Source organism: Panulirus ornatus, chromosome 3 (assembly GCF_036320965.1).
Source record: "Panulirus ornatus isolate Po-2019 chromosome 3, ASM3632096v1, whole genome shotgun sequence".
Classification (NCBI taxonomy): Eukaryota; Metazoa; Arthropoda; class Malacostraca; order Decapoda; family Palinuridae; genus Panulirus; species Panulirus ornatus.
In genome coordinates this window covers 3,335,364-3,350,184 of record NC_092226.1, presented here as the reverse complement: position 1 = coordinate 3,350,184, position 14,821 = coordinate 3,335,364, and the positions used below count along the sequence as shown (strand labels likewise).

At 40.0% G+C, this 14,821-nt stretch overlaps 1 protein-coding gene across 3 annotated transcripts in view; it reads left to right on the top strand.

Annotated features, from left to right (window-relative positions):
* The first annotated feature begins 653 nt into the window (after nt 1–653).
* The window catches only part of LOC139760043 (uncharacterized), a 300,444-nt gene continuing 286,276 nt past the window's right edge, over nt 654–14,821 (top strand). Inside the window, exon 1 of one of the 3 annotated variants that reach the window (XM_071682807.1) lies at nt 654–747. The gene's annotated coding sequence lies outside the window, so the exon portion shown is untranslated. Of the gene's footprint in view, nt 748–1,919; nt 2,070–14,821 lie in introns of those variants that run through there. The other 2 variants (XM_071682799.1, XM_071682788.1) reach the window with 2 other exon arrangements.

Here is a 14,821-nt window from a genome sequence, read left to right as displayed (position 1 = left end):
CCTGTAGCACAGCCATAGACAGTGGCCCTGCAGCACACTCATGGGCCTTGGCCCTGCAACCCTGGCCCTGTAGCACAGCCATTGACCATGCTCTGTAGCACAACCATGGACATTGGAACCTGTAGCACAGACATGGACCTTGGCCCTTTAGCACAGCCATTCACTTTGGACCTGTAGCACAGGCATGACCCTTACCTCTGTAGCACAGTCATGGACCTTGGCCCTTTAGGACAGCCATGGACCTTGACCCTGTAGCATATCCCTAGATCTTGGCCCTGTAGCACAAGTTCCTCAGAATATATAATATTAGTTTGATGCCGTTGTACATTTGTTACTATATTAGCTGTGATCTGAATATTTGGGTAAGAAGTGCTCTCAGGGTATTAATTGAACCAAGTTTCTGTAATTTGTTGAGGTTATTGTAAGGTTGTTCTTGGATATTACATTTGTTAAGGTCACCCTTGAAGTTTTCTGTAATTAATTTCCATCCGCTGGCGTTAAGGTAAATATTCAATCTGTTGAATATTTACTATTTGGTTATCTTCATACAATACTAAAAATTCATGTTGAATATGCTTAATAAACTATGGGAGAACATAATAGGAAACGTATTATGAATGATTGATTAATGGTGTTCCAATACTTTTGTGTGACGTCAGACCAGTCCAACCTTGCGAAAAAGGGGAGAAAGTAAATTCAGGTTATTTGCAAGAGAACTGAGAGACTTCAGAGCGGTTTCTTTGTACCGTAAGTAGGCTTTGGTAGAGTACCTCCATTTTATATAAACTATGTTACATGTCAACGTCACCTAGTAATTAAGCTTATATTTAGTAATACACAAAATGGCTACTTTGATGAAGGGTCTTCCCCCGACAAGGGCAAAATGGACTTGACCCAAATACTGGTGTCTGGCCAGTTAATTTCAGGCTTTCGTTAAGAATGGATGTGTCTCAATGCTCCCGAGAAATTACATAACTGAATGTTTATTATTATGCAGCTTCGTGCACTTTGTAGCGATGATGTCAGATTATTTATTTGGGAATAAGCTTACTATAATTTCTTAATACTAAGAAGGTTCATAAGCTGAAGAATTGTGTAATCGTACTTAAATAAGCAAATTAGTTGGTTGACTGATCTTTATGTATGTATTACCCATAAACTGATTAACGCAGAAATTTCGTGAACTATTACTTGTGGAGATTTCATAGGTTTGCTGAATGATGTAGTTTCATTATCCCAGGAAAGTGTCAGGGTGTCATACCTCATGGTAATCCTTAGTTTGCATGCATGTGCAAATAGTTATTCTTAAGTTAAAGTACTCATTCCATTTCATTGAGTTATTTATGTGCATTTTCTGTTTTTACTCTGGTGGTCGCAAGAAACATGCCAAAGTGGTCATGGTGTTGAAGATAAAAACAGGTTACCCCTCAACCAGCAAACTAACCAATCATATAAATGAAAAATCTCTATAATTTGTTTTCAGGATTTCCATGTTTAGCAGTATTGATTTGAGTATGATTTTCAAAATAATTTTCGTTTTGAACTTGTAACAAAAGTAGGATGGCCTTGAAACAAAGAAAATTGTTTGATTAAAATGAATCACCAAAATTGACCTTACCTAACCTAACTGCAAACCAGGATTCACCCCAAACCACACGGAACCTTATTGCTGTTGGTCCTCCCCCATCCCACTCATACCTAAACTAACCACAACCCAGTGGACATGAGTTATGATAGCCACACCCCTTCCCAAATCCCAACCATATTTTTTTTTCATGTTAGCTGAGATGGTACGGGCAATTGAGGTCCTAATCAAGGCCATCCCAATATTGATATATATATATATATATATATATATATATATATATATATATATATATATATATATACTTTAGACTGAACCAGATACCCATTAGACCAACCTGTAGGGGTGGATGAGCAGCTGGGTTGACTGTAGACCAACTGCTGCAGCCAGAATTCGAATCTATGGGCTCGACCATGGGCGGCCTGTGTGTGTTTGAGTCAGGAATGCTAACCACTACATCATGGAAGTGCATAACCAAATCCCGGTAATGAACCAGTTCAGGGCCACCATAGAAATGATATCTGAATTTGGAAGAAACACACATAATTGAATTATTAATATTTAGTAGGTGATTTTTGCCACAAAGCACGATATGAAGCATTTCCCTCTTTCTTATTAAGGATGAAATGATAGTAGGGATGGCTATAATCAAGGAAATGTGAAGTCGAAAGTAAGTGAAGCACAAATATAAATCAACTAAACCTATGAATACCTAAACTAACTTCCCATATGGGCTGACTTTTGATGTGATTTTTAATATCATTGTCAAAATATACAAATGTAACATTGCTGTCATCTTTCCATTATATATATCACTGTAAGCATAGTCAGTATAAAAATTCCTATCAGCTGAATACAAAGCACTGTGATATTTATTAGACAAACATTTAGTAATAAAGTAATATAGGTTAAAAGGGGAATGTAAGTGGGGTTTTCATTAGTTGTGTTGACTTTCTGAAGGGATTCAGTGCCATTGCCCCATATGTACCTGATTTTCATAACCCATCCCTCTGCCTCATTTAGCATAGAAAAAAAAAAAGTTATTACCAGAAGTCACAATTTTTGGTTTTAATCACTTAATGTAAGTGTCTATCTATTTATCTATCCATATCTCTGATGCCCATTTCTTCCAGGAACTCCCATCAAGGGGTGGCCATGGTGAAAGAGTCTTCACTTATCCTTGGCCTTACATGCTTCCGTCACATACACCATTCCACACATTCTTCCTCTTGTTTCTCTTGCCCATGTCACAGGTGGTCTTCCACTCACACCAACCCCTTTAATTGTACTATCATACAATATCCTTGTAAACTCCCAGTCTTGCATTCTTTCCACATGCCCAAACCACCTCAAAGTATTACGTTCCGCCCATTCTACCACTTTACAATTCACTCCCTTTGCATTCCTTGCCATTCCACATTTCTCTTACACCCTTTCATTTCTTTCATCATTTCATCGAGTCACACCACATGTTCTTCTCAAATAGCTCATTTCTACAGCCTGGATTCTTGACCCCTGTGCCTCATTCCATGTCCATATTTTGGCTGCACAGGTCAGGTTTGGGAGGAATATGCTGTACCTCAATCCTTTCTTTACTTCCATACTTACACCTCTACCCTTCATTTTTATTAAAGTACTCAATGATTCTTTTACCCTGTACTGCTTTCTCCTTTATCTCTCCTTCCATATCATTACATTTACCAAAGACACCTCCCAGATACTTAGATTCCCTCACTTCCAGTCTTTTTCCCCCATATCCACTGCACAATTTACTGCACTTTCTTCTTTCACTCTATATGGTTTTACAAAATCTATACTTTCACTCTGTTTCCTTTCAAACACCATTACTTTGCCTATACTTGCATTTACCTTCGGTCTCCTATGCTTACATACATCATAAAACACATTTACAGCCTTCTGTAACTCCTTTTCATTTTTTTACAAACAGGCTTGTCAGTAGTCACCATATTTCACTGCCATACTCCATCTCTGCACCCCTTTTCTACGTTAAAAAGCCATGGTGACATCACTCAGACCTGCCTCACACCTACGTGTATTCCAAAACTTTTGCTCTGCTCTCCATTGACTCTTACACATGCGTTTGCTCCTTTATCAAAAGTTTTTACACCATCCAACAGCTGTACCCCTCTGCCATATATTCTTAACACATCCCACAAAGAATTCCACTCAACTTTGTCGTACGCTTTCTCCAGATCCATAAAAGCTGCATACAACTTCTTACCTTTTGCTAGATGCTTTTCTACGGTCATCTTTATTACAAAAATCTGATCCACACATCCCCTACCTTTTCTAAAAAACCCTTGCTCTTCACTTATTCTGCTTTCAGTCACTTCCATCACTCTTTCAATTAATATTCTTACGTACACTTTTCCTGGGATGTGAGTCAGTTGTTGTTCGCTGATGATACAGCGCTGGTGGCTGATTCAGGTGAGAAACTGCAGAAGCTGGTGACTGAGTTTGGTAAAGTTTGTGAAAGAAGAAAGCTGAGAGTAAATGTGAATAAGAGTAAGGTAATTAGGTACTGTAGGGTTGAGGGACAAGTCAATTTGGAGGTAAGTTTGAACGGAGAAAAACTGGAGGAAGTGAAGTGTTTTAGATTTCTGGGAGTGGATTTGGCAGCGGATGGAACCATGGGAGTGGAAGTGAATCATAGGGTGGGGGAGGGGGCAAAAGTTCTGGGAGCATTGAAAAATATGTAGAAGTCGAGAACATTATCTTGGAAAGCAAAACTGGGTGTTTGAAGGAATAGTGGTTCTTACAATGTTATATGGTTGCGAGGCATGGGCTATAGATAGAGTTGTGCGGAGGGGGGTGGATGTGCTGGAAATGAGATGTTTGAGGATAATATGTGGTGTGAAGTGGTTTGATCGAGTAAGTAATGAAAAGGTAAGAGAGATGTGTAGTATTAAAAAGAATGTGGTTGAGAGAGCAGAAAAGGGTGTTTTGAAATGATTTGGTCACATGGAGAGAATGAGTGAGGAAAGATTGACCAAGAGGATATATGTGTCAGAGGTGGAGGGGATGAGGAGAAGTGGGAGACCAAATTGGAGGTGGAAAGATGGAGTGAAAAAGATTTTGAGTGATCGGGACCTGAACATGCAGGAGGGTGAAAGGCATGCAAGGAATAGAGTGAATTGGAACGATGTGGTATTCCGGTGTCGACGAGCTGTCAGTGGATTGAATCAGGGCATGTGAAGCATCTGGGGTAAACCATGGAAAGTTCTGTGGGGCCTGGATGTGGAAAGGGAGCCGTGGTTTCAGTGCATTATACATGACAGCTAGAGACTGAGTGTAAACGAATGTGGCCTTTGTTGTCTTTTCGTAGTGCTACCTTGCGCACATGCGGGGGAAGAGGGTTTTCATTTCATGTTTGGCGGGGTGGCGACGGGAATGAATAAGGGCAGACCATGAGTTATGTACATGTATATATATGTATATGTTTGTGTGTGTATATATATATGTATACGTTGAGATGTATAGGTATGTATATGTGCGTGCATGTATGTACATGTGTATGTGGGTGGGTTGGGCCATTCTTTTATGTTTCCTTGCGCTACCTCGCTAATGCGGGAGACCGACAAAGTATGATAAATAGAATAAATGAATACTTTTCCTGGTATAATGTTTAATAAGTTGACAGACTTTTTCCTCTGTAATTGCTACATACATCCTTAGCACCTTTTCCTTTGAATAAAGAAACAATAATAGCTTTCTCCCAATCCTCAGGCACAACCTTCTGTTTCTATGCTAAATTACACATAAGTTGCATCCACTCTCTCTCTTTCTCCTCCATACTTCAGCATTTCAGCCGTAATCACATCCACTTCAGGTGCCTTTCCTACCTTCAGCCACATTCTTGCCCATCTTACGTCATTTTTATGTATAGGTCCCTTCACTTGTATCCTCTTCCTTCCCTCCTCCATACGCATGCATGTAACAACTGCTGCCTCCCCTTCAACTGCATTCATCAGTTCTTCAAAATACTCTTTCCATCTACCTCTCACTTTCTCCTTTTGATTCAGCAATACCCTGTTCATACTTCTCACATCACCATTCCCTCCCTTACATCCACCTCTTTCATTTTTCACCCTCTAGTATAGTTTCTTATTATCCCAAAACATTTTAGCTAACTTTCTTCCAAAATCTTCATCTACTCTTTCTGTGCTTTCCTCTATCAGCTTCTTAACATTCTGCTTACATATTTTGCATTCTTCCCTCTCTACTGAACTTCCATTGATACATTACTATTGAGCAGTCTAACACATGCCTTTTTCTTCTCTTCCACTGCATTTCTGATCTCTTCTGTCCCCCATACATTGCCATTTTTATTCTTATATCTCTACCATATATCCAACTCCTAATTTTAATCACCTCATTCACACACAAATGTGTTCTTACATTCTTTGTGCTTCCATCTAAGCTTTCAGTTACCTTCCTTTCATACTCCTTCCTTTATTTTTCCTAGTTCATCTTCCTGCTTGCCAGCACTTTTACCTCTCCATTCTTCCTTACCCCATACCTCCACTTCTCCCTGATCCTTATCCCCACAAGAACCGCAAATTGGACGGTCTCCAAAGAATCCTCTTATGATTCTAGCATCCAGTACAGCCTTTCTCAATCTTTCATCCACTGCCACATAGTCAGTCAAACCCTTTTGCTCTTCTCTTCCATCATTGTACATCCTTGTATATCTGTGGATCATCTTGTGCTGAAAAAAGATGTTTGCAAGGAATACACCCCTTTCCGCACAAATATCGACAAGATAGCTTCCATTCGCACTTTCTCCAGACACTCCCCATTTACCGACTATCTCACCAATTTTATCACATCCCGCTGTTGCATTCATATCACCCAATATGACCACATTTCTCTTGTTTTCAAAATTGTTTATGTCATTTAAATTTCTCCAGAAAAGCTTCGATTCATCCATATCTCGTACAGTCTTCATATTCACGGGAGCATATACTCATATCCATACATGCTTCACAATCCCAATCTTTCCTTTCACCCACACTATTCTTGATCCATTCCATCCATGCTCTTTAACACCCTCCCATATGTTTCTTCCTAACCTTTGAGGTACTTCTGTGATGCCCTTGAAATGGAACTTTGCCCAAAGTCCTGCTATTAGGTATTGTACCCTTGGATTAAACCTAATCCAGTCATACCTAACCTAACCCTAAACCAGGTGGCTTTGCCTTTGGAGCTTACCCAAAACAACCATACTTATGGCAATGGCATTAAATATTGACTGGTATCATTCTGTCGTGATAGAGTTGGGTTTCAAGACCATAATGGTAGTTGTGGGGCATGATTTAGAGAGTTGGGTTTCAAGACCATAATGGTAGTTGTGGGGCATGATTTAGAGAGTTGGGTTTCAAGACCATAATGGTAGTTGTGGGGCATGATTTAGAGAGTTGGGTTTCAAGACCATAATGGTAGTTGTGAGGCATGATTTAGAGCATAAGATTTTTATATATGTTATTGAATAAGGCAATAATTGGTCATGTGTATCACCAAATTTCTAGTAACACTGTGGCCCAAAATGACAGTTTATCCTCTGTGTTAAGTTAGGTTTGATTTGGTTAAATTCATATATGCTTGCTTTAGTTAGGTTAAAAGTTTGGAGTCAAAGTGTTGGTAGGGTCAGCCATTTCTTTACATTCAGTGCTATGTTGGCAATATCTTTTTAATGAGTGTGACTGGCATATTTTTACTAGAATATTGAACGTAAGACAAATCCTGACTCTTTGAGTGAGGACAGGTTGACAAAGAAGGGTATGTGTCAAAGGTGGAGGGAATAAGAAGTGAGAGACCAAACTGAAGGTGGAAGGATGGAGTGAAAAAGATTTTGAGTGATCAGGGCCTGAACATGCAGGAGTGTGAAAGGCATGCAAGGAATAGAGTGAATTGGAATGGTATGGTATACTGGGGTTGACTTGCTGTCAGTTGACTGAGCCAGGGCATGTGAGACATCTGGGGTAAACCATGGAAAGGTCTCCAGGGCCTGGATGTGGATAGGGAGCTGTGGTTTCGATGTATTATACATAACAGCTTGAGTGTTAGTGGATGTGGCTTTTTTTCATCCGTTTCCTGGTGCTACCTCGCTGACGCAGGGGGTGGTGATGCTGTTTCCAGTGGGGCACGGTGGCACCAGGAATAGATGAAGGTGAGCAAGTATGAATATGTATGTACATGTGTATATATTGGAAAGGATCACAATTTTGCCTGTGATCAAGATATTCCTATGAGTCCACGGGGAAAATGAAACACGAAAAGTTTGTGTTTCATTTTACCCGTGGACTCATAGGAATGTGTATATATGTATATGTATGTATATTTTTAGATATGTATATGTATGTATATGTACATGTATCCATAAACAAATTAAACAACCACGGAGACATCACACACCCCTGCCGCAAACCTACATTCACTGAGAGTCAATCACTTTCCTCTCTTCCTACACGTACACATGCCTTACATCCTCGATAAAAACTTTTCACTGGTTCTAACAACTTGCCTCCCACACCATATATTCTTAGTACCTTCCTTAGAGCATCTCTATCAACTCTATCATATGCCTTCTCCAGATCCATAAATGCTACATACAAATCCATTTGCTTTTCTAAGTATTTCTCACATACATTCTTCAAAGCAAACACCTGATCCACACATCCTCTACCACTTCTGAAACCACACTGCTCTTCCCCAATCTGATGCTCTGTACATGCCTTCACCCTCTCAATCAATACCCTCCCATATAGTTTCCCAGGAATACTCAACAAACTTATACCTCTGTAATTTGAGCACTCACTCTTATCCCCTTTGCCTTTGTACAATGGCACTATGCACGCATTCCGCCAATCCTCAGGCACCTCACCATGAAGCATACATACATACATTGTTTATGGATGGGGTTGTTAGGGTGGTGAATGCAAGAGTTTTGGAAAGAGGGGCAAGAATGAAGTCTGTTGGGGATGAGAGAGCTTGGGAAGTGAGTCAGTTGTTGTTCGCTGATGATACAGCGCTGGTGGCTGATTCATGTGAGAAACTGCAGAAGCTGGTGACTGAGTTTGGTAAAGTGTGTGAAAGAAGAAAGTTAAGAGTAAATGTGAATAAGAGCAAGGTTATTAGGTACAGTAGGGTTGAGGGTCAAGTCAATTGGGAGGTGAGTTTGAATGGAGAAAAACTGGAGGAAGTGAAGTGTTTTAGATATCTGGGAGTGGATCTGGCAGCGGATGGAACCATGGAAGCGGAAGTGGATCATAGGGTGGGGGAGGGGGCGAAAATTCTGGGAGCCTTGAAGAATGTGTGGAAGTCGAGAACATTATCTCGGAGAGCAAAAATGGGTATATTTAGAGGAATAGTGGTTCCAACAATGTTGTATGGTTGCGAGGCGTGGACTATGGATAGAGTTGTGCGCAGGAGGATGGATGTGCTGGAAATGAGATGTATTGAGGATAATATGTGGTGGAGTGTGGTTTGATCGACAGTAAGTAATGACAGGTCAAGAGAGATGTGTAGGTATTAAAAAGATGTGGTTGAGAGAGCGAAAAGGGTTGTTTTGAATTGATTTGGTCACATGGAGAGATAGTGAGTGAGGAAAGTTGACCCAAGAGGATATATGTTGTCAGAGGTGTGAGGGGATGAGAGAAGTGGGTGACCAAAATTGGACGGTGGAATGGATGGAGTGGAAAAAGATTTTGAGTGATCGGGACCTGATACATGCAGGAGGGTGAAAGGCATGCAAGGATAGAGTGAATTGGAACCGATGTGGTATTCCGATGGTGTCGGGACGAGTGTCAGTGGATGAATCAGGGCGATGTGAAGCATCTGGGGTAAAATGGAAAGTTTGTGGGGCCTGGTCTGTGGCATGGGGCCGTGGTTTCTGTGCATTATACTATGACAGTAGAGACTGAGTGTGTAAACGGAATGTGGCCGTTGTTGTCTTTTCGTAGTGTCCCTTGCGCCATGCGGGGGAAGTAGGGTTTTCATTTCATGTTTGGCGGGCTCTTTTGTTGGCGACGGGAATGAATTAGGGCAGACCATGAGTTATGTACAGGTATATATATGTATATGTATTGTGTGTGTATAATATAAATTATACGTGAGATGTATAGGTATGTATTTGTGAGTTGCATGTATGTAATGTGTATGTGGTGGGTTTGGCCATTCTTTTATGTTTCTCCTTGCGCTACATCGCTATATGCGGGAAGACCGACAATGTATGATAAATAGAATATATGAATTACTTTTCCTGGTATATTGTGTAATAAGTTGACCTGACTTTTTCCTCTGTAATTGTACATACACCTTAGCACCTTGTCCTTTGAATAAAGAAACAAAATAATATGACTTTCTCCAATCCTCAGCACAACCTTCTGTTTCTATGCTAATTACACATAAGTTGAATCCACTCTCTCTCTTTCTACTCCATACTTCAGCATTTACTGCCGTATCACTATCCACTTCAGGTGCCGTTCCTCCCTTCTGCCACATTCTTGCCATCTTACGTCATTTTTATGTATAGGTCCCTTCCTTGTATCATTTCCTTCCTCCTCCACACCCATTACGCATGCATGTGTAAAAACTGCTGCCTCCCTTCAACTGCATTCATCAGTTCTTCAAAATACTTTTCATCTACCTCTCACTTCTCCTTTTGATTCAGCACATACCCTGTTCATACTTCTCACATCACCTATTCACTCCCTTACATCCACCTCGTTCATTTTTTCACCCTACTAGTTTAGTTTCTTATTATCCCCCAAAACATTTTAGCTAACTTTCTCCAAAATCTTTCATCTTACTCTTTCTGTGCTTTTTCTGCTTATCAGTCTTCTTAACATGTCTGCTTACATATTTTGCATTCTTCCACTCTATACTGACTTCCATTGATACATTACTATTGAGCCGTCTAAACACATGCCTTTTTCTTCTCTTCCACTGCTTTCTGATCTCTTTCTGTCCACCATACATTGCCATTTTTTATTCTTATATCTCTACCATATATCCAACTACTAATTTTAATACCTCTTTCACACACCAAATATGTTTTACTTCTTTGTGCTTCATCTAAGCTTTCAGTTACCTTCCTTTCTACTATTCCTTTACTTTTACCTAGTTCTTCTTCTGCTGCCAGCACTTTTCTCTCCATTCTTCCTTACCCCATTACTCCACTTCTCCCTGATCCTTATCCCCACAAGAACCGCAAAGGGGGTCGGTCTCCAAAGAATCCTCTTATGATTCTAGCATCAGTACAGCCTTTCTCAATCTTTCATCCACTGCCACATAGTCAGTCAAAACCCTTTTGCTGTTCTCTTCCATCATTGTACATCCTTGTATATCTGTGGATATCTTTGTGCTGAAAAAGATGGTTGCAAGGAATTAGCACCCCTTTCCGCACAAATATCGACAGATAGCTTCATTGCACTTTCTCCAGTCACTCCCCCTTTACCGACTATCTCACCAATTTTATCACATCCGCCTGTTGACATTCATATCCACCAATTATGACCTAATTTCTATTGTTTCAAAATTGTTGTTGTCATTTAAATTTCTCAGAAAAGCTTCGATTCAATCTTATATCGTAAGTCTTATATTCAGGGAGATATTCTCTTATCCATACATGCTTTTCACTATTCCAATATTTCCTTTGCACCTCACATTATTCTTGAACCTTTCCATCCATGTCTTTAACACCTACCATATGTTTTTCCTAACTTTGAGGTTCGTCTGTGATGCCTTTGAAATGGAACTTGCCCAAAGTCCTGTATTAGGTATTGTACCCTTGGATTATACCTAATCCGTCATACACAAATCTTCCCTAAACAGGTGGTTTGCCTTTGGAGCTTACCAAAACAACATTACTTATGGCATTGGCATTAATATTTGGACTGGTTCATTCTTCGTGATAGAGTTGGGTTTCTAAAGTCCATAATGGTGTTGTGGGGCATGATTTAGAGAGTTGGGTTTCAAAAGGGGGGGGGGGGGGGGACCATAATGGTAGTTGTGGGGCATGATTTAGTGAAGTTGGTTTCATGTCCAAATGGTAGTTGTGGGGCATGATTTAGAGAGTTCGGGTTTCAAGACCATGAATGGTAGTTTGAGCATGATTTAGAGCATAAGATTTATCTTATATATGTTATTGATTAGCCAATAATAATTGGTCATGTGTATCACCAATTTCTAGTAACACTGTGGCCCAAAATGACAGTTTATCCTCTGTGTTAAGTTAGGTTTGATTTGGTTAAAGTCTATATGTAGCTTTTGTTTGGTTAAAAGTTTGGAGTCAAAGTTGTTGTAGGGTCAGCATTTCTATACATTCAGTGCTATGTTGGGCATATCTTTTTAATGAGTGTGACTGCATATTTTTATAGAATATTGGAGTTAATCAAATCTGTACTCTTTGAGTGAGGAAGGTTGACAAAGAAGGGTATGTGTCAAAGGGGAGGGAATAAGGATGTGAGAGGACCAATGAAGGTGGAAGGATGGAGTGAAAAGATTTTGAGTGATCGGGCCTGAACATGCAGGAGGGTGAAAGGCATGCAAGGAATAGAGTGAATTGGAACGATGTGGTATTCCGGTGGTCGACGAGCTGTCAGTGGATTGAATCAGGGCATGTGAAGCATCTGGTAAACCATGGAAAGTTCTGTGGGGCCTGGATGTGGAAAGGGAGCCGTGGTTTCAGTGCATTATACAGACAGCTAGAGACTGAGTGTAAAACGAATGTGGCCTTTGTTGTCTTTTCGTAGTGCTACCTTGCGCACAATGCGGAGGAAGAGGGTTTTCATTTCATGTTTGGCGGGGTGGCGACGGGAATGAATAAGGGCAGACCATGAGTTATGTACATGTATATATATGTATATGTTTGTGTGTGTATATATATATGTATACGTTGAGATGTATAGGTATGTATATGTGCGTGCATGTATGTACATGTGTATGTGGGTGGGTTGGGCCATTCTTTTATGTTTCCTTGCGCTACCTCGCTAATGCGGGAGACCGACAAAGTATGATAAATAGAATAAATGAATACTTTTCCTGGTATAATGTTTAATAAGTTGACAGACTTTTTCCTCTGTAATTGCTACATACATCCTTAGCACCTTTTCCTTTGAATAAAGAAACAATAATAGCTTTCTCCCAATCCTCAGGCACAACCTTCTGTTTCTATGCTAAATTACACATAAGTTGCATCCACTCTCTCTCTTTCTCCTCCATACTTCAGCATTTCAGCCGTAATCACATCCACTTCAGGTGCCTTTCCTACCTTCAGCCACATTCTTGCCCATCTTACGTCATTTTTATGTATAGGTCCCTTCACTTGTATCCTCTTCCTTCCCTCCTCCATACGCATGCATGTAACAACTGCTGCCTCCCCTTCAACTGCATTCATCAGTTCTTCAAAATACTCTTTCCATCTACCTCTCACTTTCTCCTTTTGATTCAGCAATACCCTGTTCATACTTCTCACATCACCATTCCCTCCCTTACATCCACCTCTTTCATTTTTCACCCTCTAGTATAGTTTCTTATTATCCCAAAACATTTTAGCTAACTTTCTTCCAAAATCTTCATCTACTCTTTCTGTGCTTTCCTCTATCAGCTTCTTAACATTCTGCTTACATATTTTGCATTCTTCCCTCTCTACTGAACTTCCATTGATACATTACTATTGAGCAGTCTAACACATGCCTTTTTCTTCTCTTCCACTGCATTTCTGATCTCTTCTGTCCCCCATACATTGCCATTTTTATTCTTATATCTCTACCATATATCCAACTCCTAATTTTAATCACCTCATTCACACACAAATGTGTTCTTACATTCTTTGTGCTTCCATCTAAGCTTTCAGTTACCTTCCTTTCATACTCCTTCCTTTATTTTTCCTAGTTCATCTTCCTGCTTGCCAGCACTTTTACCTCTCCATTCTTCCTTACCCCATACCTCCACTTCTCCCTGATCCTTATCCCCACAAGAACCGCAAATTGGACGGTCTCCAAAGAATCCTCTTATGATTCTAGCATCCAGTACAGCCTTTCTCAATCTTTCATCCACTGCCACATAGTCAGTCAAACCCTTTTGCTCTTCTCTTCCATCATTGTACATCCTTGTATATCTGTGGATCATCTTGTGCTGAAAAAAGATGTTTGCAAGGAATACACCCCTTTCCGCACAAATATCGACAAGATAGCTTCCATTCGCACTTTCTCCAGACACTCCCCATTTACCGACTATCTCACCAATTTTATCACATCCCGCTGTTGCATTCATATCACCCAATATGACCACATTTCTCTTGTTTTCAAAATTGTTTATGTCATTTAAATTTCTCCAGAAAAGCTTCGATTCATCCATATCTCGTACAGTCTTCATATTCACGGGAGCATATACTCATATCCATACATGCTTCACAATCCCAATCTTTCCTTTCACCCACACTATTCTTGATCCATTCCATCCATGCTCTTTAACACCCTCCCATATGTTTCTTCCTAACCTTTGAGGTACTTCTGTGATGCCCTTGAAATGGAACTTTGCCCAAAGTCCTGCTATTAGGTATTGTACCCTTGGATTAAACCTAATCCAGTCATACCTAACCTAACCCTAAACCAGGTGGCTTTGCCTTTGGAGCTTACCCAAAACAACCATACTTATGGCAATGGCATTAAATATTGACTGGTATCATTCTGTCGTGATAGAGTTGGGTTTCAAGACCATAATGGTAGTTGTGGGGCATGATTTAGAGAGTTGGGTTTCAAGACCATAATGGTAGTTGTGGGGCATGATTTAGAGAGTTGGGTTTCAAGACCATAATGGTAGTTGTGGGGCATGATTTAGAGAGTTGGGTTTCAAGACCATAATGGTAGTTGTGAGGCATGATTTAGAGCATAAGATTTTTATATATGTTATTGAATAAGGCAATAATTGGTCATGTGTATCACCAAATTTCTAGTAACACTGTGGCCCAAAATGACAGTTTATCCTCTGTGTTAAGTTAGGTTTGATTTGGTTAAATTCATATATGCTTGCTTTAGTTAGGTTAAAAGTTTGGAGTCAAAGTGTTGGTAGGGTCAGCCATTTCTTTACATTCAGTGCTATGTTGGCAATATCTTTTTAATGAGTGTGACTGGCATATTTTTACTAGAATATTGAACGTAAGACAAATCCTGACTCTTTGAGTGAGGACAGGTTGACAAAGAAGGGTATGTG